The 8,755-nt window shown below is 41.3% G+C and overlaps 1 pseudogene; it reads left to right on the forward strand.

Moving 5' to 3' along the window:
* The first annotated feature begins 7,141 nt into the window (after positions 1-7,141).
* LOC112673364 (SWI/SNF-related matrix-associated actin-dependent regulator of chromatin subfamily E member 1-like) lies at positions 7,142-8,433 on the forward strand (annotated as a pseudogene).
* The last annotated feature ends 322 nt before the right edge of the window (positions 8,434-8,755 follow it).

Below are 8,755 nucleotides of genomic sequence, written 5' to 3' on the forward strand. Positions count from 1 at the left end.
TCCATTCCAGGGGAGGGCAACTAGATACATGTCTATGTTACTTTAGAGGTTTCAGAGATAGAGCACGTCAATTGAAGGAATCTGAGGTCTTGTTTGGGCTACATGGGAACCAGTACCATGCTAAACTGCTTATGTCTATCAGGGATATGAGAGAACTAGTGGTCATACATGTACCACACATTTGTCATCACTGACCTAGGCATTGCAGCTTCTAGGTCTTGGTTTTTCTTGTCTGTACAAGAAGACACTTGAACTATGGTATCTCTGAGAATCCCTCTATGTAGAACACTTCAGGATTTTTTCTAATTAGCTATAAATGTGATCTCTTTCCTGATATTGTGTCATAGACTCTTGATTGCCCAGAACTTTTGATTGTAACAGTAATCTAACAGCAGCCACCCCATTCCTCATTCCTTCACACTTTGGGTCACTACTCCAGCCCCTCCTCCATAACTCAGCTCAGACTCTATTATGTCATTTTAATAATGTAATACCCACAGGTGCCCCATACCATGCCCTTAAATAATATACCACAAAGCCTTGTCACATTCTCATCTCTTTGAATTTGCCTCAGAAAATTCAACAGTGTGCCACTGGGAGCCTACTAACAGCATTCCCATCATCTTGGAAATGACCTCTCTCAGGTCATTCAGGTTATTGAAAAAATTAGATAAAGAAACTAGATGGGACATGTGTGGGGACTTTATGTCTCCCAGCCACATAGTATTAATTAGCTTCTTCCACACAAATATGGCAAAATAATAATAGGAGCTTCAGGTTATTGAGTCTTGTCATGGGAATATAAACCCATTTAATTCTTACCACTAACCCTGAAATTGAATATTTGTCCTGGATGGTATGTGATATGTTTAGATCCACCAACACCTAATTTTCTGTCAGTCAAGTTTCCATCAAGTAAGATGACCCACTCACAGGGTTTATTGAAAGTTGTTGAATGAAGGGTCTGTTTACAAAACTGTGGTCAAAGTTAAGGGAAGCAACTAGGGATGGTAGAGCTCCCAGGATCCAACATAAGTGAGAAATCATTACCCTGTGGGCCTGGAGAAGAGGACTGATAATAAAATACTTGAGAGAGTTGTAGTAGAGGGGATAATGGACAGAGACTGGGCACTGTCAAGACCACAGCCAGTTGGAAGATGAAGAATAAATATTCCAACTTCTCTCTCTTCCATCATCTGATATCCTTTCAATGCTTCCCATTAGTTAAACCTAATAGGAAATAAGACAACAATCGAGCATAGACAACGTAGTTTACAGAGGTCGGCCCCCAGGGCACATAGCCAGGCATAGAAAAATGAAAATGGATCTGGAGGGACAAATGGAAATTATCAAGCACAGTCCTCTACTGAACAAAGTAGCCATATTTGATGTCATGGAATTCTGTTGGCCTGCCTACTGCAGATGACTCCAGGTATTGAATGCTGAGCCAAAGGCAACCATCCTTAGGCTGAGTCAGCTTTGAGAAAGCCTGACATGACCAATAGGTGGTTTTCTCTTTGGTGGTAACCAAATTCCATGGGATCTTCTCTATTGGTGAGGTTTGAATGCAAGACAAGGACAGGAGTAGTAGAGAAGGAAAAGCTATGAAAGCAGAGAGGAGAGAGGCATATACAAAGATGAGGAAATGAAAAAACACTGTGTCATGAATATGGCAGGGCCTCCTATGAAGGAGCTGCTGTATCCTGCATGGTGATCATTTGCCACATTTCCTTAAGTGCCTGTGTCTCTTATAGCAAGTCCTAATCTCCAGTGTAACCTGAGCCTGGCTTTGATCCTTACAACCTAAATGGTTCCAACCAGCAAAATGCAATTACCCTGATTTTACACTTGAGCTAATTGAGCAAAAAGAATTAAGAATATATCTGAGGTGACATAGAAAATAAGTACCCACAAAGGAATTCAAACCTGGTTCCATCTGTCACGAGCGCATAGGCTCTCCACTGAGCCACATTGCCAGTTGCCATCCAAAACAGGGCTGTCCCAGTAATAAAATTGAAGGACACTTTTCTGATTTTTCCAAGAAACTGCCTCAATGATTGTATATTGTCAGCCACCACCAGCTAATAAGTGTCTATCCCTTTTTTGGTCTGGAGCTCATAGCCTTTTAAGAGCCATTCATAAGGTCTGCATAATTCAAGGATGTTAAAAGCACCATCTCAAGAATGTTAGTAGATGTTTCTCAGATTAAAAGCCTTTCTGGAATGTAAGAAAAATATATTTCACAACTGCTTCCATTTCCTTTCCTAGATCCCTCAAGACCTGAATGTGACCAAGACACTCAGAAATCTGTGTGATACTTCTTCCACAACAAACAACATGGGAACTTAGAAAGGACAGAACTATTATAACTATTTCCATTATATGCATGATAAAGAACTGCACCTTCTATTGCTTCGGCTGGTAGAAGTAATAGAAGTAATGGAACCATACTTACTTAGTGACATAACAGAGCAATCAGAAGACTGGTTGGCAGCTGAGGACTAGGAAATATATGCAGAAGATGTCAAGATCTGCAGAAGGTTTCTATGACCTCCTGTCTCAGGGAGGCTTATATTCTAAAACAGTGTTCTATGATCCTCAAAGGTTCCCTTTATGGTCTTGTCATTAACTTGAAGGGAAAGTTCATTTCCACAGGTCAAGCTTTGCAATGAATGTTGAGAACCCAGTTCAACAGTGGAAAAAGCTCTAGAATGTTTTTCCACATTCAAACCAGGGCTTCCTTATCAAGTTCATCAAAGCGTTTTTTAAAAATATAAATGTCTTACCACTTTGCCCAGGAAGAATAAATCTGCACAGCCACCTCAAAGGCTTGACAACTTTATTTTCATTGTGTAGAGCTGGGTGGGTCCCCCTGAACTGGGCTTCCTAAAGAGACCCAGCCCTTCTCCACACAGTCTCCAGGCCTGCCACTCCAGTGAGTGTGATCAAAGAGAGGAAAGCCGAGCCGCTGAGCCTCGAGAAATAAAGCTAAAACAACAGATTTGTTTCTTGGCTTCTCTCTTAAATACGTTCAGAGTGTTTAAAGCCCTGTAAGGAAACGCTGTGGGGCCCTGGATGTGAGAGAGGCACATCTAAACCCTTTCCCAAGAGGAAATCTCTCACCTCGGTGGGGTAAATTAGCTCATTAAGAGCAGCCAGAAGCAGGCAGGAAACCTGGGAAGTAGGAGCTTTAATTCAAAGCACAGAAAATTATAGATTTCTTTACACATTAAAAAAGCATTTATCTTGGCTAAAAATGAAACGACTTTTCAATGATCAACACATGGTTTAAATCTGCTTTGCTAATTTATATCTATCCACAAGTCTGTCTAGCTGTTCAGCTACCAGGAAATTCAATTATGTTCTGTAAACCTTTGTTGAACACCTACTATGTGCCTGTGGCACATTTGTGAATTGCATAAACAGAAACAACAAAAATAAGAGACAGATAACTACCTTTTTTTGTTCAGGAGGTGAGACTCATGTATTAAAGACTGGAAGACATTTGTTTTTCACTTTTCAACAAAAGAGGGTATTTTTTATATGCTAGGCATTGAGCTTAGTTGTGAATAATGCAAAATAGAATGTTAAAAAGTGCCTCATTCAGTGGAATCAAGTGCTAAGATGTATAGAGAGAATAACGGATCAAGGGAAAACAGGAGGTCCAACAAGAGAGAGTGAAGTTTCTCTGGAAGGTTTCTTAGGACAGTACCTGAATTGACCCTGGAGGTCAGTGAGAAATAATAGCAAGAGTGGCTTCTAGAAAAACAGGCTTCACTCTCTCTTCTGCTGCTTGGACCTCAGATTATTCTAGGTCTCTGGGCCTTAATTTCCTCCTTTAAAATAAACACCTTGACTCTAATTCACTCACTCATTCATTCACTCACTCACTCACTATTTATTCAGGACTAACTATCCATACCAGATGGTCTTGACTATTTAGGATGAAGCCAATAGGTTTGCTTTGACCCAAGGCATAAAAGAAAGGTATCTGCTCTCCAGGAAGGGCTCCGATATGTATGATGTCATGAACCCCTGCTGTTACCTCCTTTTCACTTATAAAGTCATGGGGGTTGGCTCTGAGAAACAGGATACAGAACAGGTAAACTCTGTTCAGAGGAGGGGTCAAGAAAAGTGTACAATATGGGGAATTGCAGAAGAAATGTCATACTGGTAATCACTTAGCATCTAATGTGTTCACATGTAGTGAGAGGATGAAACAGGGTGGGAATAAACCTAAATGGGTGGTGACAAGACTTAAAGGCAATGGAGGGACTCAAAGGAGAGCTGCCATTTTGCTCAGAGTAAAAAGATTTGACCGGCTACTTGAGACTGGTGTGGTGCCCTGAATAGTGTGGCCATCAGGACCCAGTCCCAGTTCTGTTCCTAGATGACTTAATCTACATTGCTTGAGTCTGTTGAACTGCAGGTTCTACATTGGTAAAATTGGGTTGATAAGATTTATGTATGCTTCTTCCCCTCACATCTCAGAAGAATTTGGAGAAATGAATAATAACAATATCCAACATACTCTGTATGATAATTTTATATCAGTTTTTATTTATTAGCTCTGGGCAGAATCCATGTAGCTCATTTTATGTGAACATAGTACCAGAGTCTTGAAAATGACACTACCTGCAATTAGGAGTTCAAACTTATCTTTTTTGATGAAACTTGAGAAAAATATCTCCATTTGAGAAATTCCACCACAGCCCTTAGTTATAAGGGTGTATGAAAATGCAACAGAATAAGCACATTTGAATGGGACATGCTTCATTTGAATAATATAAACCATAATTAAACATCTCACATCATTTGCCATTCTTTTGATTAACAAAATAAGGAATGTGAACATTTGACAAGTTTAAGGCACATGCCCCTCCCGTTTGACACTTCCATGCAGTCTGTTGATGCCATTCCTGATTATGAAAGGAATCCTAATCAAAGACATGCCCATTCCAATTTGAGACAAACATCATGGTGGTTTATAGAAAACTTCCTTTCTGTGTTGACCCACAACCTAAACAAAAGGTCAAAATCACTTAAGTTGCTTCAAAACAGAGTTGTGATACAAACCAGCAATGTGGTGTGGATGGAAGCCCATGCAATTCCTTTGTAAGTTGCAAAGCTATGTAAACACTATGAAAGACTGCTATTGTTTATTCTGATACCATAGTCAACACTTTGGAATCATTAGCTTTGAACCCTTGGGTAAAGCTGGTTTTTAAACTCTCTATTTCACAGTCAAGGTCAACTTCTTCTATAGTCAGCAGATCCATAACCCCGAACGCCACATCCTCCCCTCACATACACATGTTCAGCTCTCACAGGCATCAACAGGAGGGTCTCCTGAGATACTGAGCAAGGATAAGGATTACAGCCCTCTCTCCTCTTTTACCTGAAGATTAAATGCTAAGGAATCAGTTTGATTTATCAAATACAGAAGGCCAAAAGTAAGAAATAATACATTTGAACTGAACTACAGATGATTCCTAAATTTCTTGACCATGGAAATATTAATGTCAAACAGTATAACTAAGTGGACACATATTAAATTATCTTTTCACCAAGTCACCCAACTCCACTTCAAACATCACCCATATAAAAAGAATGTAGTGGCCACAAGTGGGGCCTCATAAATCAATTACTGTAATGCACAGCCATTCTGGCTTCCATATTTTTAAAAGATTAAATATATAAATGTTGGTCTAGAAGGCAGGAGTCTTCGACCTCAGCTTTTCAGCCACTGACAATAATTAGTGGGGTGACTTTCATGACTCAGTGAAACGTACTGGCATGTATTTTCATTTCTCTTATTAAAAAATCATCCAAAAGAGCACTCAGTGCTCTAAAATTCTGTGATGTCTAAGAACCAAATGAGAGAATGTAACTGCACACATCCATAAGAATTGTTTCAGGGAACTATAAACTTAAATCCCCTGGGGCAGGGATGCCTGAGTGGCTCAGTGGTTGAGCATCTTGCCTTTGGCTCAGGGTGTGATCCCAGGTCCAGGGATCAAGTCCCATATCAGGCTCTCCGCGAGGAGCCTACTTCTCCCTGTCTATGTCTTTGCTTCTCTCTGTGTGTCTCTCATGAATAAATAAATAAATAATCTTAAAAAAAAAAAAACCCTGGGGCAGTATTGTTATCTTCGATTATGAAGCATAGGACATTAATAATTAACAGTGCACTACTCGCGAAGGTAGTAAAATTAAGTAAGTACTAAGGTGACTTTCTGGGCTATGCCTAAGATCCAGCCCAAGCAGCTCCACTGGTACAACACCTACCCTAAGAATTAACTGAATGTGGGACAAAGTCCAAACAAACCTAAGGTGCCTAGGATTAGGCCAGAGAGAGCACACATATGTACAACATGTCTAGAAAATTCTCCAAGGCCAGGACTTATACCTGGGGCCCTGGAACAGGACAGAGAAAACCAGAGTCGAGGCAGCCCTTCACTTTCAACTGGCTGTGTTCATTTGTAAGTCATATAGGAGCAACACTCTGACCAAAGGATAGGTATCCTAACCAGCCCACAGAGGCCTCAACAAAGAGCACCCCCTAAAGAACAGTAGTTATAGGCTATACATAATAACGCTTCCAATGAAAAGTACCTTCCAAGTACTAGGAAGAAAGCAGTGCATCCCACCCCTATTCCCTATGCATACATACTAGGTAGGCAGTTTCTTTCTTTCTTTCTTTTGTTCTTCTTTCTCTCTTATTTTTAAGATGTATTTATTTGGGGTGGGGGGCAGAGGGAGATGGAAAAAATCTCAAGTAGACTCCCCAGTGAGTGCAGAGCCCATCTCAGTGATCAATCCCTTGATGGAGATCATGACCTGAGTTGAAATCTAATTAGACGCTCAACTGACTGAGCCACTCAGGTGCCCCAGGTAGGCAGTTTCTTTCAGGGGCTTGTTCAAAGTAGGACCTAATAGTTTAATGATCCCAGATAAAAGTAGTATCCCATGGACACTGGTAGCAATGACCTTTTCCATTGGAGTATGAAATCTGTGGACTGGATCATCTGCCCAACCATGGCAGTCACCAACAGATGGATCAATTTCAAAAACAGTATGTTGAGGGGACAAAGAGAAACGAGGCCAGAGCTGCAGGTGCTTTTTCTGCCTGCAGTGTCTCAGATTCATTCTTAAGGAACTGAGAACTTAATCTTCCAAAATGTCAAAAAGACCATCTTATGCCCCACCTCACACCCAGCTCCTGCAACACTAATGCCCAGCACACCAGGGTTTGTGGGATACAATCCATACAGTCATCTCGCTTACAACAACTACAGGCTGGGAGGGAACCCGGGCACCAACAGCCGGGTCACAGCATCCTCTGGTATTATGATTCCAAAACCCTCAAAGCCACCAGATAAGCCGCTGATTCCCTACATGAGGTACAGCAGAAAGGTCTGGGACCAAGTAAAAGCTTCCAACCCTGACCTAAAGCTGTGGGAGATTGGCAAGATTATTGGTGGCATGTGGCAAGATCTCACTGATGAAGAAAAACAAGAATATTTAAACAAATACGAAGCAGAAAAGATAGAGTACAATGAATCTATGAAGGCCTAGCATAATTCCCCCGCATACCTTGCTTACATAAATGCGAAAAGTCGTGCAGAAGCTGCTTTGGAGGAAGAAAGTCGACAGAGTCAGTCTCGCATGGAGAAAGGAGAACCTTACCTGAGCATTCAGCCTGCTGAAGATCCAGATGATTATGGTGATGACTTTTCAATGAAGCCTACAGCCACTGCCCGTTTCCAGAGAAACCACCGCCTCATCAGTGAAATCCTTAGTGAGAGTGTGGTGCCAGACGTTCGGTCAGTTGTCACAACAGCTAGAATGCAGGTCCTCAAACGACAGGTCCAGTCCTTAATGGTTCATCAGCGAAAACTAGAAGCTGAACTTCTTCAGATAGAGGAGCGACACCAGGAAAAGATGAGGAAGTTCCTAGAAAGCACAGATTCATTTAACAATGAACTTAAAAGGTTGTGCGGTTTGAAAGTAGAAGTGGATACGGAAAAGGTTGCCGCTGAAATTGCACAGGCCGAAGAGCAGGCCCGCAAAAGACAAGAGGAGAGGGAGAGAGAAGCAGCAGAGCAAGCTGAACGTAGTCAGAGCAGCACGGTTCCCGAGGAAGCGCCAGCTGCTAGTAAGACCCAGGGGAAGAAGGACGACGAAAGCATCCCTATGGAGACAGAGGAGACACACCTTGAAGAAGCAACAGAAAGCCAGCAGAACCGCGAAGAAGGCACGTCTACTCCTGAGGACAAGGAGAGCAGGCAGGAGGGGGTGGACAGTATGGCCGAGGAAGGGACCAGTGATAGCTACACTGGCTCAAAGAGCAACAGTGCAACAGTGGAGGAGCCACCGACAGACCCCACACCAGAAGATGAGAAGAAAGAATAAATGTTGCCTTGTTTTATGTGTTCTAAATAGTTTTTTAAATGAAAAAAAAATGTTTTTTGAGTTAAAAAAAAACAGTATGTTGAATAAAGGAAGTAAGATACAAAAGAATATATACTGCATGATCCTAATAGTATGAAGTTCTAAAATAGGAAAAATGAATCTACATTAGTAAGTATCAAAACAATTGGTTTTGGCAAGGGGTGGAGGACTGCCTGATAAGGAGCCCAAAGGAACTTTCTGGACTAATGGAAATATTCTGGGGTTACATTTGGATATGAATTTGTCAAAAATAATTGAGCTCATACTAAAGATCTATGCATTTCACTATAATCCATATACT

The sequence above is a fragment of the Canis lupus genome, chromosome 24, assembly GCF_003254725.2.
Source record: "Canis lupus dingo isolate Sandy chromosome 24, ASM325472v2, whole genome shotgun sequence".
Taxonomy (NCBI): domain Eukaryota; kingdom Metazoa; phylum Chordata; class Mammalia; order Carnivora; family Canidae; genus Canis; species Canis lupus.